The 25,093-nt window shown below is 34.5% G+C and overlaps 1 protein-coding gene across 3 annotated transcripts in view; it reads right to left on the bottom strand.

Moving 5' to 3' along the window:
- vwa8 (von Willebrand factor A domain containing 8) overlaps positions 1-25,093 on the bottom strand; it is a 304,338-nt gene that overhangs the window by 10,856 nt on the left and 268,389 nt on the right. For 2 of the 3 annotated variants that reach the window (XM_062061646.1, XM_062061644.1), the window contains one exon: positions 18,299-23,105. The exons of the other annotated variant lie outside the window; for it this stretch is intronic. The gene's annotated coding sequence lies outside the window, so the exon portion shown is untranslated. Of the gene's footprint in view, positions 1-18,298; positions 23,106-25,093 lie in introns of those variants that run through there. 3 annotated transcript variants of the gene reach the window in all.

Genomic DNA, 25,093 nt, shown 5'->3' with positions numbered 1-25,093 from the left:
ATGCCGCACTCTTTAAAATGCAATGACTGTAAATACATTATAATTATTATTAATCAAATGATGAAATAATTGAATGTATTTTACATTAAATAAAATAACATAAAAATCATTTTACATTATAATGGGTGTAAAATAAATTTAAAAAATTTAAATGTGTGTTAAATTAAATAATCGAATGTATTTTACATTAAATAAAATAATGAAATTAAATAACACATTTATGAACTTAATTCAAATTATTTTTAATTAATAACATTTAAGTAGTTATTTGAAGATGTATTTGTTTATATCATTTCCTCCAATTTAACTCCTCATACAATACTACTGTAGTATTCATTTTTTTGAGTTCTTTTAGCCGTTTTTATGCTCAATAATGCTTAATTTAGGCCAAAAATACATAAAATATGCTCTAAAAAATCTATAAATAAAGTAAAGCTGAAAACCTTAAAATGAAATGTGGTGAGTGAGGGATGACTGTAAACAAAGTGTAATTATTATTAATCAAATAATTAAATTATTAAAACATAAAATGCATTTTTACATAAAATTAATTGACATTTAAAACCACATTTATAAATTTAATTCAAATTATATTTAATTAATCATATTCAAGTAATTATTTGAAGATGTATTTATTTATTTTTCTCCCAGTTAACTCCTCATACAATACTACTTTAGTGTTTATATTTTAGTTAATTTAATTTAGTCATTTTAACGTGTAAATGTTTTTAATTTAGACCAAAAAAATATATATATATAATATGCTTTAAAAAATCTCTACTAGAGTAATGCTGCACTCTTTAAAATGCAATGACTGTAAATACATTATGATTACTATTAATGAAATGATTAAATAATTGAATGTATTTTACATTAAATAAAATTATATAACAATTATTTTACCTTATAATTGGTGTAAAATAAATGTAAAAAATGTAAATGGGTGTTAAATTAAATAATTGAATGTATTTTACATTAAATAAAATAATGACATTTGATACCACATTTATGAACTTAATTCAAATATTTTAAATTCATTACATGTAAGTAATTTTTTAGAAGATGTACTTGTTTTTTTATATTTCTCCCATTTAACTCCACATACAATACTACTGTAGTATTTATATTTTTAGTTCATTTAGCCGTTTTTATGCTCAAAAATGCTTAATATAGCCCAAAAAATATATGAAATATGCTTTAAAAAATCTGTCATAGAGTAAAGCCGCAAACTTGGTGAGTGAGGGATGACAGTAAAAGTTATTATTATTAATCAAATATTAATGAAGTAAATCAATGACATTTATTAACACATGTATGTTTTTACTTCAAATTATATTTAATTAATGGCATGTAGGTAAATATTTGAAAATGTATTTATTTACATAGAATATGTCTAAAACATTTTGTTTTAAATCTTGTCATAGTCGCAAACTTTAAAATACGACGTGGTGTGGGACGGCGGTATATAAAGTATTATTTATTATTATTAAGAGAAAAAAAAAGCGTGTTCAGGCCCTAAAAATAAAAAGAAGCTTCGAAGAGGTGCAGTCAAAGCTGCAATTTCCAAAAGTGGACAGACAGGAAGCAGCAGCAGAAGTATTTCCTGTCTGTGGAAGCAATTAGGAAGCATTGTGACGGCTCTAATGAGCTGCGTTTGCATTTGGGGTGTGCAGGAACACATGAAAGTCCCAAGTTAGCTCACAGGAAACAATGCGGTGGAAAGAAGAAGCGCTCACTCGGCTGCTTTGACTTGTGTCATTTTACAAAACATGTCAGGACTCCTGGCTTCAACTTTCTGACCTTTGCTCAGGAGAAGGTCGGGAAGTTGCGTCGCCGTCATGCTAAACGCTACATTAGGATGTCATCGTCCGTCATCATTACGGTCGTTAGTGTCTGCTCCCTAATTGCTGGGCCCACTTAATAAGACCAGGAGGAATCTGCTGGACTCCGTAGCACGGAGGTCAGCAACCCGCTGTTTGTGTAGGAGGACAAACATAACACAAAACTTCCTAATTGTTAGGAAAAACCCACTGTTTAATGTTTGTTTACTCTTCACTGATGACAGTATTTGGCCAGCGCTGTTTTGTCCTACTAATTTTGGCGGTCCTTGAACTCACATGTACAACTTTCTCCGTCGCAGCCACAAAAAGGCGTGTTTTATGCCACTCCTTCTTTGTCCACCAAACATTTTATGCTGTGCGTGGTGAATTACACAAAGGTGAGCTTTGTTGATGTTGTTGACTTGCGTGGAGCGCTCATGATCCATGCTAACATGCTACTTAGGCTAGCTGTGTGTACATATTGCATCGTTATGCCTCGTTTGTAGCTATAGTTGAGCTCATTTAATTTCCTTTACTTATGTCCTCTGTGTATTTAATTTATATTTACATGTCTCATGACACATTAGAGTGTTTCCCATAAACTGCCAAGATACCTGTGGCGGTGGGGGCGTGGCTATGGGCGTGGTCACCACGACATCATCGACTAAATTGCATAATTTATTACAATGATATGATTTTCTCTAAAAAGGCTCAAAAAATGTATACTTACTAATTAATAATAACAGTTTTGTTTTAAACGTCCATCCATCCATTTTACAATATAATTACAACACTTTATGTACATATTTATATACAGATTTGAACAATAAGTTATTCACTGAAATATATTTATTAATTGTGGTTCTTACAAAAAATACATCTTATAAAAATATAAAAGCTAAAATGTCTCTTAAAGCTCTGCCCCTTTAATTAGTGCATACTCAATAATTTAACTTTAGCCTACTACTACAACCATATTATTTACCAGCAACATAAAGTGAAACAGAGGCATAGGTGTCCTGCCACAGTCAGTAACAAATAAACAGAAAACAGTAGTGGTCAAATACAAATAAGGCAACAAGAGAAGTATCCTACACTTCTCTTTTGTAAAGTAAACCTGAACAGCCGATATGGGCATCTACTTCAACTATATGATTTGCCTGAGAAGCTGGACAGGACAAAAAAAAACAAAAAAACAAAAACAAAAAAATTATTTGTGGCGGACGTAATTCTTTCGTGGCGGGCCGCCACAAATAAATGAATGTGTGGGAAACTGCATTATCTGTATGTAATATTGGCCGCATTTCTGATTGTGTGCCATGTTGTTCCAGACCACAGCAAATATTATCCAGCTTGCAAAGATTGTAATAAATCCATTAGAAGTAGGGATGTCCGATAATGGCTTTTTGCCGATATCCGATATTCCGATATTGTCCAACTCTTTAATTACCGATATCAACCGATACCGATATCAACCGATATATGCAGTCGTGGAATTACCACATTATTATGCCTAATTTGGACAACCAGGTACGGTGAAGATAAGGTACTTTTTAAAAAATTAGTAAAATAAGATAAATAAATTAAAAACATTTTCTTGAATAAAAAAGAAAGTACAACAATATAAAAACAGTTACATAGAAACTAGTAATGAATGAAAATTAGTAAAATTAACTGTTAAAGGTTAGTACTATTAGTGGACCAGCAGCACGCACAATCATGTGTGCTTACGGACTGTATCCCTTGCAGACTGTATTGATATATATTGATATATAATGTAGGAACCAGAATATTAATAACAGAAAGAAACAACCCTTTTGTGTGAATGAGTGTGAATGGGGGAGGGAGGTTTTTTGGCTTGGTGCACTAATTGTAAGTGTATCTTGTGTTTTTTATGTTGATTTAATAAATTAAAAAAAATAAAACCGATACTGATAATAAAAAAAACGATACCGATAATTTCCGATATTACATTTTAACGCATATATCGGCCGATATTATCGGACACCTCTAATTAGAAGAAGACAGCCTGTCCTTTCCTTTAACTTGGACACACACGTCTATACCTTTGGTATATTTCCAGGAGTTATCTCACCCTCTGAGACACTTAATGTGTTGCCAACACTTATACGAGGCTTTTAACTTTTTGCGGCTCCAGACGGATTAGTTTCTTGGTATTTTTGGTCCAATGCGGCTCTTTCAACATGTTGGGTTGCCGACCCCTGCCTTGGCGCAACATTCGTCACCGAGAACGTCTGGGCTGATTGTTGTCACCTGTTGCCGTAGCAACGCAGCAGCGAGCAGATGTGCAAAGGGCGCACATCAACTCAGTTCGCCGGCGCGCAAAATGTTCCCATGCAAAGAAGCTGAAGGGAATTTCTCTTTTTGGAATGCGGACCAAAGCAGAGAGAACGTGTGTCATTACGGGGATTTGCAGGGGGCGTGGCTTGGATGCGACGACGCTTGTAAACCACGGCGGCCCTCGGAGACACGGACGCTGCCGTGGCGGGAGTTTTATCGGAACGCTCTGGAAAAAAAGGACGACTATTTGAAAATAGAAAAACCCAGAAGTTAACATTGTGTTTATGAGAATGGACAGACAGACGTTGTAATCATCATGAGTGTACATGAATGTGCAAACATGTTTACCTTATGTGCACACTTGAATGGACCAACAGGTGTTTATTTGATGGGTGTATATAAATGGACAAACATATTTTCATTACATGAAGGAAAAACATAATTTTATTTGAATGGACCAAAGGGTGTTTATTTATTTGATGTGTGCATATGGATGGACAAACGTGTTTATATTATGTGTTTTCATGATGTGTATGTGAATGGATGGACATTCTTTTAATCATGGGGTGTACATGAATGGACAAACATATTAACACTATGTGCATACCCGAATGGAGCGAAATGTGTTTATTTGGTGTGTGCATATGAACGGACAAAGACATTTATGTGATGTGTTTTTAATGATGTGTATGTGAATGGATGGACATTATTTTAATCATGGGGTGTACATGAATGGACAAACAAATTTTCATTACATGAAGGAAAAACATAATTTTATTTGAATGGACCAAAGGGTGTTTATTTGATGTGTGCATATGGATGGACAAACGTGTTTTTATTATGTGTTTTCATGATGTGTATGTGAATGGATGGACATTTTTAAAATCATGGGTGTAATGGACAAACATATTAACACTATGTGCATACCCGAATGGAGCGAAATGTGTTTATTTGGTGTGTGCATATGAACGGACAAAGACATTTATGTGATGTGTTTTTAATGATGTGTATGTGAATGGATGGATATTCTTTTAATTATGGGGTGTACATGAATGGACAAACATATTTTCATTACATGAAGGAAAAACATAATTTTATTTGAATGGACCAAAAGGTGTTTATTTGATGTGTGCATATGGATGGACAAACGTGTTTATATTATGTGTTTTCATGATGTGTATGTGAATGGATTGACATTTTTAAAATCATGGGTGTAATGGACAAACATATTGACACTATGTGCATACCCGAATGGAGCGAAATGTGTTTATTTGGTGTGTGCATATGAACGGACAAAGACATTTATGTGATGTGTTTTAATGATGTGTATGTGAATGGATGGACATTATTTTAATCATGGGGTGTACATGAATGGACAAACTTATTAACACTATGTGCATACCCGAATGGAGCGAAATGTGTTTATTTGGTGTGTGCATATGAACGGACAAAGACATTTATGTGATGTGTTTTAATGATGTGTATGTGAACGGATGGACATTCTTTTAATCATGGGGTGTACATGAATGGACAAACATATTTTCATTACATGAAAGAAAAACATAATTTTATTTGAATGGACCAAAGGGTGTTTATTTGATGTGTACATATGGATGGACAAACGTGTTTATATTATGTGTTTTCATGATGTGTATGTGAATGGATTGACATTTTTAAAATCATGGGTGTACATGAATGGACAAACATATTAACACTATGTGCATACCCGAATGGAGCGAAATGTGTTTATTTGGTGTGTGCATATGAATGGACAAAGACATTTATGTGATGTGTTTTAATGATGTGTATGTGAACGGATGGACATTCTTTTAATCATGGGGTGTACATGAATGGACAAAAACATTTACATTATGTGCACAAAGGGTGTTCAAGTTACGCGTGTTATGTAAATGGTTTTGAATTTTTTTCATCACGGCTTTATGTGAATGGACAAACACATTATCACAATGTACGCACATGAACAAGATTGAAAGGTGCTCACGCAATGTGGGTGAGTGAATAGACATACATAGTAACTTTATGTGCATATGTGAATGGACCGAAGTGTGTTTATATTATGTTTTATATCAATAGTCAGACAGGTTTTTCTATCACAGGTGTACGCGAATTGACAAACCCTAACGACAATTAGACAGGCGTTGACCTACATATTTGAGAATAGACAGACATATTTGTATCATCATAAGTGTAATTAAAAGAACAGACAAACATATTAACATTGTGTGCATATGTGAATGGACCAAAATGTGTATACTTGATGCGTGTATGTGAATGGACTAATACACATTGACAAATCTATAGTATATGACAATAGGACAGGTGTTAACATTATGTTGATGCGAATGGACAGACAGGTTATTTTCATTGTGAGTACACATGAATGGACAAACATTTACATTTTGTGCATTCGAGAATGGACCTCTATATGTGTTTATTTCATGTGTGCATATGAATGGACAAACGTGTTTATACTATGTGTTTTCATGATGTGTATGTGAATGGATTGACATTTTTAAAATCATCGGTGTACATGACCCCAAAAAGGGACAAGCGGTAGAAAATGGATAGATGGATGGTACATGAATGGACAAACATATTAACACTATGTGCGTACGCGAATGGACCGAAATGTGTTTACTTGGTGTGTGCATATGACGGAATATGTGAATGGATTGACATTTTTAAAATCATGGGTGTACATGACCCCAAAAAGGGACAAGCGGTAGAAAATGGATGGATGGATGGTACATGAATGGACAAACATATCAACACTATGTGCGTACGCGAATGGACCGAAATGTGTTTATTTGGTGTGTGCGTATGAAGGGGCAAAGACATTTATGTGATGTGTTTTAATGATGTGTATGTGAATGGATGGACATTATTTTAATCACGGGGTGTACATGAATGGACAAACATATTTACATGTGCACAAAGGGTGTTCATGTTACGCGTATTTTGAATTTTTGTCATCACGGCTTTACGTGAATGGACAAACACATTATCACAATGTACGCACATGAACAGATCGAAAGGTGCTCACGCGATGTGGGTGAGTGAACGGACAAACCAATTCTGCATCTCGCGTGTATGAGAATGGATACACAAATGCTCACATCACTTGTATGAATGTGAATTATTAGTTTTTTTTAAAAAAAGGACATGCGTACGCTTTTATCTCGTGTACGTGAATGGACAAATAGACGCGTTTTGTCTTTATTGGGTTTATGTAAACGGAGCAAGCTTTTTTGAGTGCAAACATGAATGGACAAACCTGCTTACATTACGCGTACAAAATGTAACAATGGATATTAACATGATGTGTAATAATAGATAATTCACGGTGAAATACTCGATTGTACGTAAATGGACAAACGATAACAGATGAGCATGAATGACGTTTTATCAGATCCATTGGGGAAAAACTTCAGTTTTTAATTCTATTTTTACTATTAAAAATGGTCTAAAGTTAACATGCGTGACTTTAAGCTTAGGGTCCTTTCATGCGACAGGACCTACAGGACAGGCCCCGCCCCCAATATATATCATAACGAGCACATTTATATTCGCGGGTAGAGTCGCCTTTGCAAGAAAATGCACCCCTGAGCCGAAAGGACACTCAATTGGAGCGGAGGAGTCACTATTTTGCCGTCAGTGCTGTTGTGTAGGTCACTTTAGGGCGTGTTTATCAGTCGTCATGGACAACAGTCATCGCGCAAACTGACCGCGGCTGCACGGCCACTCACTTTTTCCGAGGATATCCGCAGAGACCGGCTGACTCATGTCGTGACGTCACTGGAAAAGGGAAGAGTGAAAAGGGAAGCGAATACTTTCAATAATGAACCAATCTGTCCCGATACTTTTGTGCCTTGACGTGACGCGATGACAACATTCTCGTCATCACGTCTTTGGCCCAGCCCGGTGTGTGAATGGACATACAGTGCATAGTTACAGGGTACGATGTGTAAACGAACAGTGATTGTATGTGTAATGGACATAGAGTAAATATACCTGTTTAGGTTTGCTCTGAATGTGTATGGACAGACAGGTAGTTTACATAATGAACGGGTGTATGTGAATGGACAAAATGGGTCTCCATACTGTATGTACTGTAAATGTTTGCATTGTAGGTGATTGAAGAGACAGATGTTGAGATTGTGCGCGTGTATGTAAATAGACGTTATATATGTATGTGAATGGACAGACTGATGTTTACATTATTTGAGTATGTGAATGGATATACTGATATGCATGCGATGTGTATGTGAATGGACAGACTGGGTCTTCGTATGTACTGTAAATGTTTGCATTGTAGGTGATTGAAGACACAGATGTTGAGATCATGTGTGTGTATGCAAATAGACGTTATATATGTAAATGAATGGACAGACTGATGTTTACATTATTTGAGTATGTGAATGGATATACTGATATCCATGTGATGTGTATGTGAATGGACAGACTGATGTGTTTTTTTTTTCCACTATGTGGATGAACATACTCATGTTTATGTAATCTGTATGTGAATGGACAGACTGGTGTTTACATTACTTGAGTATGTGAATGGACATACTGATGTTTATCTCTTGTGTTTGTAAATTGTCGGACTGATGTGTGCGTTACTTGAGTATGTGAATGGACATACTGATGTTTAAGTTATTTTGAGTATGTATGTGAATGAACATACCGATGATTACGTCATGTACATGTGAATGAATCGACCAATGTTTACATTATTGAGTATGTGAGTGGACATACTGATGTTTATCTCATGTGTTTGTAAATTGTCAGACTGATGTGTGCATTACTTGAGTATGTAAATGGACAAACTGATGTTTAAGTTATTTTGAGTATGTATGTGAATGGATATACTGATATGCATGCGATGTGTATGTGAATGGACAGACTGGGTCTCCGTATGCACTGTAAATGTTTGCATTGTAGGTGATTGAAGAGACAGATGTTGAGATCATGTGTGTGTATGTAAATAGAAGTTATATATGTATGTGAATGGACAGACTGGTGTTTACGTTATTTTAGTATGTGAATGGATATACTGATATTCATGCGATGTGTATGTGAATGGACAGACTGATGTTTTTTTTTCCACTATGTGGATGAACATACTCATGTTTATGTAATGTGTATGTGAATGGACAGACTGGTGTTTACATTACTTGAGTATGTGAATGGACATACTGATGTTTATCTCATCTGTTTGTGAATTGTCAGACTGATGTGTGCATTATTTGAGTATGTGAATGGACATACTGATGTTTAAGTTATTTTGAGTATGTATGTGAATGAACATACCGATGTTTACGTCATGTACATGTGAATGGACAGACTGGTGTTTACATTACTTTAGTATGTGAATGGACATACTGATGTCTATCTCATGTGTTTGTAAATCGTCAGACTGATGTGTGCATTACTTGAGTATGTGAATGGACATACTGATGTTTAAGTTATTTTGAGAATGTATGTGAATGAACATACCGATGTTTACGTCATGTACATGTGAATGAATAGACCAATGTTTACATTACTTTAGTATGTGAATGGACATACTGATGTTTATCTCTTGTGTTTGTAAATTGTCAGACTGATGTGTGCGTTACTTGAGTATGTGAATGGACATACTGATGTTTAAGTTATTTTGAGTATGTATGTGAATGAACATACCGATGATTACGTCATGTACATGTGAATGAATCGACCAATGTTTACATTATTGAGTATGTGAATGGACATACTGATGTTTATCTCATGTGTTTGTAAATTGTCAGACTGATGTGTGCATTACTTGAGTATGTAAATGAACAAACTGATGTTTAAGTTATTTTGAGTATGTATGTGAATGGATATACTGATATGCATGCGATGTGTATGTGAATGGACAGACTGGGTCTCCGTATGCACTGTAAATGTTTGCATTGTAGGTGATTGAAGAGACAGATGTTGAGATCATGTGTGTGTATGTAAATAGAAGTTATATATGTATGTGAATGGACAGACTGATGTTTACGTTATTTTAGTATGTGAATGGATATACTGATATTCATGCGATGTGTATGTGAATGGACAGACTGATGTTTTTTTTTTCCACTATGTGGATGAACATACTCATGTTTATGTAATGTGTATGTGAATGGACAGACTGGTGTTTACATTACTTGAGTATGTGAATGGACATACTGATGTTTATCTCATCTGTTTGTGAATTGTCAGACTGATGTGTGCATTATTTGAGTATGTGAATGGACATACTGATGTTTAAGTTATTTTGAGTATGTATGTGAATGAACATACAGATGTTTACGTCATGTACATGTGAATGGACAGACTGGTGTTTACATTACTTTAGTATGTGAATGGACATACTGATGTCTATCTCATGTGTTTGTAAATCGTCAGACTGATGTGTGCATTACTTGAGTATGTGAATGGACATACTGATGTTTAAGTTATTTTGAGAATGTATGTGAATGAACATACCGATGTTTACGTCATGTACATGTGAATGAATAGACCAATGTTTACATTACTTTAGTATGTGAATGGACATACTGATGTTTATCTCTTGTGTTTGTAAATCGTCAGACTGATGTGTGCGTTACTTGAGTATGTGAATGGACATACAGATGTTTAAGTTATTTTGAATATGTATGTGAATGAACATACCGATGATTACGTCATGTACATGTGAATGAATAGACCAATGTTTACATTACTTTAGTATGTGAATGGACATACTGATGTTTATCTCATGTGTTTGTAAATCGTCAGACTGACGTTTGCATTACTTGAGTATGTGAAAGGACATACTGATGTTTAAGTTATCTTGAGTATGTATGTGAATGAACATACCGATGTTTACGTCATGTACATGTGAATGAATAGACCAATGTTTACATTACTTGAGTATGTGAATGGACATACTGATGTTTATCTCTTGTGTTTGTAAATTGTCAGACTGATGTGTGCGTTACTTGAGTATGTGAATGGACATACTGATGTTTAAGTTATTTTGAGTATGTATGTGAATGAACATACCGATGATTACGTCATGTACATGTGAATGAATCGACCAATGTTTACATTATTGAGTATGTGAATGGACATACTGATGTTTATCTCATGTGTTTGTAAATTGTCAGACTGATGTGTGCATTACTTGAGTATGTAAATGGCCAGAACTGATGTTTAAGTTATTTTGAGTATGTATGTGAATGGATATACTGATATGCATGCGATGTGTATGTGAATGGACAGAATGGGTCTCCGTATGTACTGTAAATGTTTGCATTGTAGGTGATTGAAGAGACAGATGTTGAGATCGTGCGTGTGTATGTAAATAGACGTTATATATGTATGTGAATGGACAGACTGATGTTTACATTATTTGAGTATGTGAATGGATATACTGATATCCATGTGATGTGTATGTGAATGGACAGACTGATGGGGTTTTTTTCCCCACTATGTGGATGGACATACTGATGTTTATGTAATGTGTATGTGAATGGACAGACTGGTGTTTACATTACTTGAGTATGTGAATGGACATACTGATGTTTAATATCATGTACATGTGAATTAATAGACCAGTGTTTACATTACTTGAGTATGTGAATGGACATACTGATGTCTATCTCATGTGTTTGTAAATCGTCAGACTGATGTTTGCTTTACTTGAGTATGCGAATGGACATACTGATGTTTAAGTTGTTTTGAGTATGTATGTGAATGAACATACCGATGTTTACGTCATGTACATGTGAATGAATAGACCAATGTTTACATTACTTGAGTATGTGAATGGACATACTGATGTTTATCTCATGTGTTTGAAAAATTGTCAGACTGATGTGTGCATTACTTGAGTATGTAAATGGACATACTGACGTTTAAGTTATTTTGAGTATGTATGTGAATGAACATACGGATGTTTACGTCATGTACATGTGAATGAATAGACCAATGTTTACATTACTTGAGTATGTGAATGGACATACTGCTGTTTATCTCATGTGTTTGTAAATCGTCAGACTGATGTGTGCATTACTTGAGTATGTGAATGGACATACTGATGTTTATCTCATGTGTTTGTAAATTGTCAGACTGATGTGTGCATTACTTAAGTATGTGAATGGACATACTGATGTTTATATCATGTGTATGTAAATAGACAAGACTGATGTTAACATTACTTGAGTATGTGAATGGACATACTGATGTTTATATCATGTGTATGTAAATAGACAAGACTGATGTTAACATTACTTGAGTATGTGAATGGACATATTGATCTTTATGCCATGCGTATAAGAATAAATAGACTGATGTTTACATTACTTGAGTATGTGAATGGACATACTGATGTGTACATCATGTGCATGTAAATGGGCAGACTGATGTTTACATTACTTGAGTATGTGAATGAACATACCGCACTGATGTTTATATCCCGTGTATATAAATGGACAGACTGTTGTTTACATTACTTGAGTATGTGAATGAACATACTGCACTGATGTTTATATCCTGTGTATATAAATGGACAGACTGTTGTTTACAATACCTGAGTATGTGAATGGACATACAAATCTTTATGCAATTTGCATGGGAAGAAATAGACAAATGTTTACATTACTTGAGTGTGTGAATGGACATACTGATGTTTATATCATGTGTATTTAAACGGACATACTGTTGTTTACATTACTTGAGTATGTGAATGGACACACTGGTTTATATCATGTGTATGTAAATGGACAGACTGTTTACATGACCTAAGTACGTGAATGGACATACTGATGTTTGCATCATGTGTATGTAAATGGGCAGACTTATGGTTATATCACTTGAGTGTGTGAATGGACCTACTGATGTTTATATCACGTGTCTGTAAATGAACATACTGATGTTCACATTATTTGAGTATGTGAATGGACATACACATGTTTACGCCATGTGTTTGTGAATAAACAGACTGATATTTCCTATATTTGAGTAGGTGAATGGACATGTGTATGTCAATGGACAGACTGTTTACATTATTTAGGTGTGTAAATGGACATACGGATCTTCGTACCATGTGTTCGTAAATAAGCAGACTGAAGTGCATATCATTGGAGTATGTGAATGAACAGACAGATGTTCACATCAGGCCTGTATGTAAACTGACAAACAGTCGATATGTTTGACCGTTTATCTTTCGTGCATGTGCTGTGAAGTTGCCAGGCATACCTTAACACTTTATCTACGTATGTGAATGGACAGACGAAGCGACAAAATAATTTTAATAATAATTAAATTTGTCTCAAAAATGCATTAAAAAACATCCTTGTTTACACCCCAAGATGTTTGAATTTCAATTTTACAAGAATAAATTAACATTTGTGCAATAATATGATAAAAGTTGGAATTTTATTCAATAACAGTTGCAATTTTACAAAAAAAAATCTTAAAATTTTGACAATTTTATGAAAAGAGTCGTAATTTTACTCGACAAAAGTCACAGTTTAATAAGAAAACTTACAATTTTTGGAAATATTTCAATAATAATCGAAATTTTACTTGGCAAAATTATGACAAAAGTCGTAATTTTACTAAAAAAATGTCACTATTTTACAAGAACAAAAAAAAGGCAATATTGTGATAAAAGAAAAAGCTTAAAATTTTAACAATTTTAGAAAAAGAGTCGTAATTTTACTCGACAAAAGTCACAGTTTTATAAGAAAACGTAAACATTTTGGCAATATTTCAATAGTAATCGAAATTTTACTTGGCAAAATTATGACAAAAGTCAAAATTTTACTAAAAAAATGTCACTATTTTAAAAGAACAACAAAAAAATTGGCAATATTGTGATAAACGTCAGAATTTTATATGACAAATGTCACCATTTTGCATTAAAAAATAATAATTTTACGAGAAAATGTTGCAATATTACAGAAACAGAAAGAGTAGGAGAAATTGTTCCAATTTTATAAGAGAAAAGTCGACACTGTGGGAAAAAGACTGCTTTTAGTAAAAAAAATGTTGTTTAATTTTTTGTTTGTAATTACTTTTTAATCTTCATTATTTACTTCAAGTTATTACAGTATGTCTCTATTTACATATTTTTTAAAATACATTTTGGCCAATTTTACTCAATAACAGTTGCAGTTTCACAAGAATAAGCTTCAAATGTTAACAATTTTATGAAAAGAGTCGTAATTTCACTCGACAAAAGTCACAATTTCATAAGAAAACTTAAACATTTTGGTAATATTTCAATAATATTCGAAATTTTACTTGACAAAATTATGACAAAAATCATACTTTTACTCAAAAAATGTCACTATTTTACAAGGACAACAAAAAATTGGCAATATTGTGATAAACGTCAGAATTTAATATGACAAATGTCACCATTTTGCATTAAAAAAATAATAATTTTACGAGAAAATATTGCAATAATACAGAAACAGAAAGAGTATGAGAAATTGTTCCAATTTTATAAGAAAAAAGTCAACACATTGTGAGAAAAAGACTGCTTTTAGTAAAAAATTTTGTTGTTGAATTTTTTGTTTGTAATGAGTTTTTAATCTTCATTATTTACTTCAAGTTATTACAGTATGTCTCTATACACATATTTTTTTAAATAAATTTTGGCCAATTTTACTCAATAACAGTTGCAATTTTAAAAGAAAAAGCTTAACATTTTAACAATTTTATGAAAAGAGTCGTAATTTTACTCGACAAAAGTCAGAATTTCATAAGAAAACGTAAATATTTTGGCAATATTTCAATAAAAATCAAAATTTGACATGGCAAAATTATGACAAAAGTCATAATTTTACTAAAAAAAATGTCACTATTTTACAAGAACAACAAAACAATTGGCAGTATTGTGAAACAAGTCAGAATTTTATATGACAAATGTCACCGTTTTGCATTAAAAAGTAACAATTTTACGAGAAAATGTTGCAATATTACAGAAACAGAAAGAGTAGGAGAAATTGACTGCTTTTAGTTAATTTTTTTTGTTGACTTTTTTGTTTGTAATTAGTTTTTAATCTTCAGTATTTACTTCAAGTTATTACAGTATGTCTCTATATACATATTTTTTTTAAATACATTTTGGCCAAAAGGGGGCGCATTTCAATTTCTTACACACACTTGTTATTTCATATGTTGACCAGAGGGGGCGCACTATAAAAACCGACACACAGTCAATTTGAAAAATCCCACCTTTTTGGGACCACCCTAATTTTGATAGATTTCACCACTAGGGGTGCAAATGAGACATTCTCTATTAGATGCAATGGTCCCGTATTGGGACCATCATTCCGGTCCTAACTTGTTCACTTTATAGGTACTTTTCCTTGTTGATGTCTTAAGAAGGGTAGAAATACAAGAACACACACACACACACACACACACACACGTATAGTTACGAAATCTTGTGACCACGTTGTAACATTCCTGCAGTGTGAAGTCCATCACGCTGACAGTGCGAGCATCAATCACCCTGCTAGGCTAAAGAGTCGCCACCCTAACGGACCCCCATGCCGACCCCCCCCCCCCCCCACCCCCGCCCCCTCGCCTGAGTTGCCGTGACATTAGCGGTCAATCCCAGCCATCAATCAATCTCGCGTGTGGCGCGGGGGCCAGTCCAAACACACACACAATTTTTTTTTTTTTTTTTTTTTTTTAAAGTAAACCGACCCATTTCAATCCGGCACGCTGCCCGTCTAGGCGGGCCTCTTTGTTTATAAGCCTCACGCAGCATGTCAATAAAATGATAGAGAGCAGGAAGCAAAAGGGAGAAAGTGTAAAGGGAGGGACCGTGTAATTACCAGAGGTCGTGGCATTGTGGGGGAACAGTGGTGCATTGTGGGAGATTCCGCACGACGGGATAGCAGCGTGAGCGGGTAGCCAGGGAGAGGAGAAGGTGCGTTAACAGATGATTACAACTCACGGAAAAAGTCGAGGCGTGGGTGGGTGGCGGGGGCGGGGGGCGGGGGGGCGGGGGGGGGGTCATTCCGAGAAGTGTCGTGAGTTCCACGAAGGAGTAGTAGCTGGTGTGTTCTCTCCTGTCGGCTCTCGCCTTGGACCTTCAAAGAAAAACAGCTGACAAAAAGGTTTCCTTCTTGTCAGAGTTCGGTATGAAATTGTACAAAGGTAAAACATTCAATCGAGATCAATTTATTTTTAAAAGTCCTTTTTATAACTATTATTCTGCTCCGCCGCTCCCAGTCTGTGGAACGCTCTCCCTGACCACCTGAGGGCACCACAGACTGTGGATGCTTTTAAAAAAGGCTTAAAAACCCTTCTTTTTTTAAAAAAAAAAAAGCCTTTTTTTTTTTAGATGTATGCATACTAGTTTTAGCTATTTGGCTGTTCTAGTTTTTATTTGTATTTATTTTTTATCATCTTTTTATTTTTTTTAATACACTGTAGCACTTTGAGGTTGTTTACTCAATATAAAGTGCTTTTTACAAATAAAATCTATTATTATTATTAGAGATGTCCGATAATATCGGTCTGCCGATATTATCGGGCCGATAAATGCGTTAAAATGTAATATCGGAAATTACCGGTATCGTTTTTTTTTATTATCAGTATAGTTGTTTTCTTTTTGTTTGTTTTTGTTTTTTTAAATTAAATCCACATAAAAAACACAAGATACACTTACAATTAGTGCACCAACCCACCCCATTTACACTCATTCACACTCGTTCACACAAAAGGGTTGTTTCTTTCTGTTATTAATATTCTGGTTCCTACATTATATATCAATATATATCAATACAGTCTGCAAGGGATACAGTCCGTAAGCACACATGATTGTGCGTGCTGCTGCTCCACTAATAGTACTAACCTTTAACAGTTAATTTTACTAATTTTCATTCATTACTAGTTTCTATGTAACTGTTTTTATATTGTTTTACTTTCTTTTTTATTCAAGAAAATGTCTTTAATTTATTTCTTATTTTATTTGATTCATTTTTTAAAAAAGTACCTTATCTTCACCATACCTGGTTGTCCAAATTAGGCATAATAATGTGTTAATTCCACGACTGTATATATCGGTTGATATCGGTATCGGTTGATATCGGTATCGGTAATTAAAGAGTTGGACAATATCGGCATATCGGATATCGGCAAAAAGCCATTATCGGACATCCCTAATTATTATTAATACTAGTGTCACTACCTAGGAACGGGCAAAACAAATGACCAAACTTCGGTGGAAAAGTAGGAAGGGGATTCATACGGTTTACCTGACACATGAAACGTGACAAATTTAGAGCGTGCACTGTCCACTTTAGCCGCCAGATGGCAGTGGGGTGCTGGACATCCTAAAAATGTGTTTTGTGGCAATTCCAACTTTGACCACAGTCGAGCCAAGTGTGCCGCTTTCCGTTATTTTCAGCAGACTGCATCCAGACCGATTAACCCCCCCCCCCCCCTTCTTCCTCTTCCTCTTACGCGAGATAAACCCAGGAATGGGGCCATACTGTACTGAAAGGACACAAAAAACAAGTTTAATAAACCATATTGGAAAACAAACAGGACTTGAAGTGGCCATTTTTGGTGAAAACCCCCAAAAAATAAACAAATCCAAAGTGACTTTGACAAAAAGTAAAGTATGTCTACTAAAAACTATTGCGAAGAAAATTAGCCTATGACAAAGACACACAACCGAGCAACCCAAAGGTCAAATAACTGTTCTACATGGTCCTAGTTTTATAAAACATGGTACCCAAATATAGCATGTTATGTTAGCATGTGAATATTTATGCTGGCATTTTAGGTCATTCTATAAAATACCAAACCTGAAAATAACTCAAGATTTTGTTATTTGGCACCACAGTACTAATAATAATAATATATTTTATTTTTAAAAAGCACTTTACCTTGAGTAAACAACCTCAAAGTGCTACAGTGTATTAAAAAAATAGAAAAATAATACAAATTAAAAAAAGATAATAAAAAATTTAAAAAAATTGCCAAATAGCTAGAACTAGTATGCATATATCTAAAAAAAAAAAAGGCTTTTTTAAAAAGAAGGGTTTTTAAGCCTTTTTTAAAAGCATCCACAGTCTGTGGTGCCCTCAGGTGGTCAGGGAGAGCGTTCCACAGACTGGGAGCGGCGGTCTCCCATACTGATATTCCCTGCACGGGAACAGTTAGCACGAATGCTAACTGTTCCCATGTCAGCATGAGTCTGCTAGCATTTTTAGGCAAAATTTTTAACATATTAAAAGGGAAGAAATCAAGGATTTCAGTACTTGCTGCTACACTTTTAGTTTACTTAAGTTATGTTAGCACGCTAAAAATGTTAATCCTTTTAAAGCAGTTACGAAGAGTACGTCATTTCGGACACGCATTAAAGTTAGGTTGCACAATACTCACCTTGTTACGTGAAACCGTAAATAATAATTCCATGGACGTTAAAGTAAAAATAGGTAAAAGTCAGTTTTTGGTCTCTTTCGATGTCGAGACACCAAACTGAACCCGACTATCAGAAGTTGAATAAAATACGCTGACAAACAGCAACGGAGAAGAAGCATCTCCTTTAGGCATCATTTTATCCAAGAGGAGACTGAGGGCATTAGGGAAATGGAGCACTGCAGCAGTAACACTGCAACATTCAGAGCCAGAAAAAAACAACAAGAACTTTTGGAGAATTTTGCTTTTATTTAAATCAGTCATTTTAATTTATTTACCATCACTTAAGTTAATATGTACAATTACCGTATTTTTCGGAGTATAAGTCGCTCCGGAGTATAAGTCGCACCGGCCGAAAATGCATAATAAAGAAGGAAAAAAACATATATAAGTCGCACTGGAGTATAAGTCGCATTTTGGGGGGAAATGTATTTGATAAAAGCCAACACCAAGAATAGACATTTGAAAGGCAATTTCAAATAAATAAAGAATAGTGAACAACAGGCTGAATAAGTGTACGTTATATGAGGCATAAATAACAACTGAGAAGGTGCCTGGTATGTTAACGTAACATATTATGGTAAGAGTCATTCAAATAACTATAACATATAGAGCAGGGGTCACCAACGCGGTGCCCGCGGGCACCAGGTAGCCCGTAAGGACCAGATGAGTAGCCCGCTGGCCTGTTCTAAAAATAGCTCAAATAGCAGCACTTACCAGTGAGCTGCCTCTATTTTTTAAATTGTATTTATTTACTAGCAAGCTGGTCTCGCTTTGCTCGACATTTTTAATTCTAAGAGAGACAAAACTCAAATAGAATTTGAAAATCCAAGAAAATATTTTAAAGACTTGGTCTTCACTTGTTTAAATAAATTCATAATTTTTTTTACTTTGCTTCTTATAACTTTCAGAAAGACAATTTTAGAGAAAAAAATACAACCTTAAAAATGATTTTAGGATTTTTAAACACATATACCTTTTTACCTTTTGAATTCCTTCCTCTTCTTTCCTGACAATTTAAATCAATGTTCAAGTAAATTTATTTTTTTTATTGTAAAGAATAATAAATACATTTTAATTTAATTGTTAATTTTAGCTTCTGTTTTTTTGACGAAGAATATTTGTGAAATATTTCTTCAAACTTATTATGATTAAAATTTAAAAAAAATATTCTGGCAAATCTAGAAAATCTGTAGAATCAAATTTGAATCTTCTTTCAAAGTCTTTTGAATTTCTTTTAAAAATTTTGTTCTGGAAAATCTAGAAGAAATAATGATTTGTCTTTGTTAGAAATATAGCTTGGTCCAATTTGTTATATATTCTAACAAAGTGTAGATTGGATTTTAACCTATTTAAAACATGTCATCAAATTTCTAAAATTAATCTTAATCAGGAAAAATTACTAATGATGTTCCATAAATTATTTTTTAAATTTTTTCAAAAAGACTAGAATTAGCTAGTTTTTCTCTTCTTTTTTTCGGTTGAATTTTGAATTTTAAAGAGTCGAAATTGAAGATAAACTATGTTTCAAAATTTAATTGTAATTTTTTCCGTGTTTTCTCCTCTTTTAAACCGTTCAATTAAGTGTAAATATCATTAATTATTAATAATAACATAGAGTTAAAGGTAAATTGAGCAAATTGGCTATTTCTGGCAATTGATTTAAGTGTGTATCAAACTGGTAGCCCTTCACATTAATCAGTACCCAAGAAGTAGCTCTTGCTTTCAAAAAGGTTGGTGACCCCTGATATAGAACATGCTGTACGTTTACCAAACAATCTGTCACTCCTAATCGCTAAATCCCATGACATCTTATACGTCTAGTCTCTTACGTGAATGAGATAAATAATATTTGATATTTTACGCTAATGTGTTAATCATTTCACACATAAGTCGCTCCTGAGTATAAGTCGCACCCCCGGGCAAACTATGAAAAAAACTGCGACTTATAGTCCGAAAAATACGGTATATATTTATATACGATATAAGTGTACTGTATGATTGATGCACATTTTTCACATGTCACCGGCATGAATTTGTTTAATCAAGGACGTTTAATGCGGTCACATTAAAGTGGGACATCAATCATCGATCAACACTGCTGCGGTTCTATTGATCCTCTCAGTCCGACATACTGTGATTAGCTGAATGTGTGCACTAGGTGATTATTTTTCATACATTGCTGACACAGCAGTCATTCTGTTGCAAAATCCGGTTTTTGCCTCACGAGACTGATATTTTTAGAATAAAGTTCCTGTTTCTGCCATCTCTCGCCTCCATTAAAAAAACTCCGCCTGGCAACTAGGGGGGTAACGGTACACAAACATTTCGGTTGGGTGCGTACCTCGGTTTAGAGGTCACGGTTCGGTTCATTTTCGGTACAGTAAGAAAACAACAAAATATACATTTTTGCGGTTATTTATTTACCAAATTTGCAAAATCTACCACCAAAAATATTTTTCTTAGTGGAATATTTGATGTGAAGTAATGGGAACCTTGGATAGGTCAATAATTCATAATAACATTGATTTTGATTAGAGATGTCCGATAATATCGGCAGACCGATATTATCGGCCGATAAATGCGTTAAAATGTAATATCGGAAATTATCGGTATCGTTTTTTTTATTATCAGTATCATTTATTTTATTTTTATTTTTTTATTTTTTATTAAATCCACATAAAAAACACAAGATACACTTACAATTAGTGCACCAACCCAAAAAACCTGGTTCCTACATTATATATCAATATATATCAATACAGTCTGCAAGGGATACAGTCCGTAAGCACACATGATTGTGCGTGCTGCTGGTCCACTAATAGTACTAACCTTTAACAGTTAATTTGACAAATTTTCATTAATTACTAGTTTCTATGTAACTGTTTTTAAATGTTTTTAATTTATTTATCTTATTTTATTTGATTCATTTTTTTAAAAAGTACCTTATCTTCACCATACCTGGTTGTCCAAATTAGGCATAATAATGTGTTAATTCCACGACTGTATATATCGGTTGATATCGGTATCGGTTGATATCGGTATCGGTAATTAAAGAGTTGGACAATATCGGCATATCGGATATCGGCAAAAAGCCATTATCGGACATCCCTAATTTTGATTCAATATTATGTTTTGAGCAATGACTGTTTGAAAGAGAAAAAAAAACAGCTTTGTTTTATTAGTCAACATTGCAACTTTTTCTAAATTACATTTAACCTTTAAGCTTTTTTATTTCACTTTTGTTATGTTTTTGTTTATTTTAATAGTATTTTTAGAATGTGCCGTGGGCCTTTAAAACATTAGCTATAGATAATAAAAAATTAAATCTGATACATCTATGGATAAAAAGCAGAGCCTGGCGACGCATGCGCGTTTATCATAACTCTCTCTCTCTCTCTCTCTCTGTCTCTGCCCCTCCCTCACCAATGCTGCTGCGCACACAATTTGTTTTGTTTTCAACCCCTTCTTAACCCTAAACGTACATTGAAAATACACGCAACCCTAACTCAAAATGCCGGACATTTGAGGCATTCTAAGAAACTCCGCAAAAGAGGACATGTCCGGTGAAAAGAGGACGTACGGTCAGTCTATCGTAGCCCGTTAGCAGCTAGCATGCCGTGTGTTGTGCCTCTGTGTGCATTGTTTACACAACGTGCGTTACGCTACTTAATATGTCCGTGTGGAAACTCGTTCGGTACCGAAACGGTTCAATACAAATTAGGGCTGCAACAACTAATCGATTATTAAAATAGTTGCCGATTAATTTAGTCATCGATTCGTTGGATCTATGCTATGCGCATGCGCAGAGGTTTTTTTTTTTTTTAATTAAAATTTTATTTTATTTTATTTTTATTTTTTTTTGTTAATAAACCTTTATTTATAAACTGCAACATTTACAAACAGCTGAGAAACAATAATCAAAATACGTATGGTGCCAGTATGCTGTTTTTTTTCCAATAAAATACTGGATAGGATAGAAATGTAGTTTGTCTCTTTTCTTATCCGATTATTAATCGATTAATCGAAGTAATAATCGACAGATTAATCGATTATCAAATTAATCGTTAGTTGCAGCCCTAATACACATACACGTATCGTTACACCCCTACTGGCAACTAAACGTGATGAGGGCATATTAATCCAGCTCCTGCTCGCTAGCAAAACTTTTATAATGAATACAGAGTCGTTTGTTGATATGTTAAAAATGTAAAAATAAAAAATAAAATAGAAAGAAAGGCCTCGGAATTTGTGAAAGGAAATGATGTCACATTCTTTGCTAGGTCTTGTCGCCCTCACAGTGACAGCTTTGTCTGCTCCTGTGTGAACAGAGTGGGAGGTCCGTCTGTCAAATAAGATCTCAGATTCCACGCGGGACGGAATGAAGGCCAGGCCACGTAGCGGGGGAAGGTGGGCGTGGAGGGCGCCTCGAAAGAGCGTCCTCGCCAAAGGTGGGACATTCCCCCCCCCCAAACCATTCCCGAGACGCTCGCCATTTCCGAGGACTGGTCCGTCCTGATGATAAATGAGGAGAAAGATGGCAGGGTAAGGTTGTGGCCTTTGTACGTCGCCGCGATGAGACAAACACCACCACAATTCGGGGGCGCGTTTGGTCTTCGTGAGGCTGGCGAGTTGATGCGAGGTTCGAAGACATCTGGGAAATAATAAACTCACCTGCCTGTGCGAAATTCTAATGGTACAATGAATACAACTTGGCGGACACATGGCGATAAAGTCCTGACAATGACGTGTACGTGATGGGACAGACATTTACATTATGGTTGTATGTCAATGGAGTGTTTACATTTTTTATGTAAGTGTGAATAGACAGACTTTTTACACCACGTGGGTATGTAAATAGACATACAGTTCCTATATTGAAAATGCTATGTGAGCGTGTGCATAAGAGGTTAAAAATGCTAAAGTAGACAGGTGTGTATGTGAATTGACTAACACATTTTTTAAATTGTGTTTAACAGATGTATTTTGAACGGACAAACATGTTTAAAGTCTGTGTGTATGTGAATGGCCAAGCATATTTAAATAAGTGTTCAAACGCATTCAAATAGTTGGTGCATGTGGACGGACAAACATGTTTAAATTCTGTGTGTATGTGAATAGACAAACATGTTTAATTTCATTGTTTATTCAGAACGAAAAAACTGTGTTAAAATGCTGTGTGTATGTGGATGGAAAAACGTGTTTGAATGATGTGTGTATGTAAATGGACAAACGCGTTCAAATAGTTGGTGCATGTGGACGGACAAACGTGTTTAAATTCTGTGTGTACGTGAATAGACAAACATGTTTAATTTCTGTGTGTATTCAGAACGAAAAAACCTTGTTAAAATGCTGTGTGTATGTGGATGAAAAAAACGTGTTTAAATGATGTGTGTATGTGAATGGACAAACGCATTTAAATGGTTTGTTCACATGGATGGATAAAAATACTGAAATTCTGTCTATGGGAATGGACAAACATGTTTAAATTATGCGTGTATGTGAATGGACAGACATGTTTGAATTATGTGTGTATGTGAATGGTCAAACACATTTAAATAGTTTGTGCCCGTGTATATAGTTTGTGTATATGTGAATAGATTAACATATTTAATTTCGGTGTGTATTCAGAACGAGAAACCTTGTTAAAATCTGTGTGTATGTGGATGAAAAAACATGTTTAAAATCTGTGTGTATGTGAATAGACAAACATGTTTAATTTCTGTGTGTATTCAGAACGAAAAACCTTGTTAAAATCTGTGTGTATGTGGATGAAAAAACATGTTTAAAATCTGTTTATGTGAATAGACAAACATGTTTAATTTCTGTGTGTATTCAGAACGAAAAAACCTTGTTAAAATGCTGTGTGTATGTGGATGGAAAAACGTGTTTGAATGATGTGTGTATGTAAATGGACAAACGCGTTCAAATAGTTGGTGCATGTGGACGGACAAACGTGTTTAAATTCTGTGTGTACGTGAATAGACAAACATGTTTAACTTCTGTGTGTATTCAGAACGAAAAAACCTTGTTAAAATGCTATGTGTATGTGGATGGAAAAACGTGTTTGAATGATGTGTGTATGCAAATGGACAAACGCGTTCAATTAGTTGGTGCATGTGGACGGACAAACATGTTTAAATTCTGTGTGTACGTGAATAGACAAACATGTTTAATTTCTGTGTGTATTCAGAATGAAAAACCTTGTTAAAATGCTGTGTGTATGTGGATGAAAAAAACGTGTTTAAATGATGTGTGTATGTGAGTGGACAAACGCATTTAAATGGTTTGTTCACGTGGATGGATAAACATACTGAAATTCTGTCTATGGGAATGGACAAACATGTTTAAATTATGCGTGTATGTGAATGGACAGACATGTTTGAATTATGTGTGTATGTGAATGGTCAAACACATTTAAATAGTTTGTGCCCGTGTATATAGTTTGTGTATCTGTGTATATGTGAATAGATTAACATATTTAATTTCGGTGTGTATTCAGA

This window comes from Entelurus aequoreus, linkage group LG10, assembly GCF_033978785.1.
Source record: "Entelurus aequoreus isolate RoL-2023_Sb linkage group LG10, RoL_Eaeq_v1.1, whole genome shotgun sequence".
Lineage (NCBI taxonomy): Eukaryota > Metazoa > Chordata > Actinopteri > Syngnathiformes > Syngnathidae > Entelurus > Entelurus aequoreus.
This window is presented reverse-complemented; position numbering and strand designations above follow the sequence as displayed.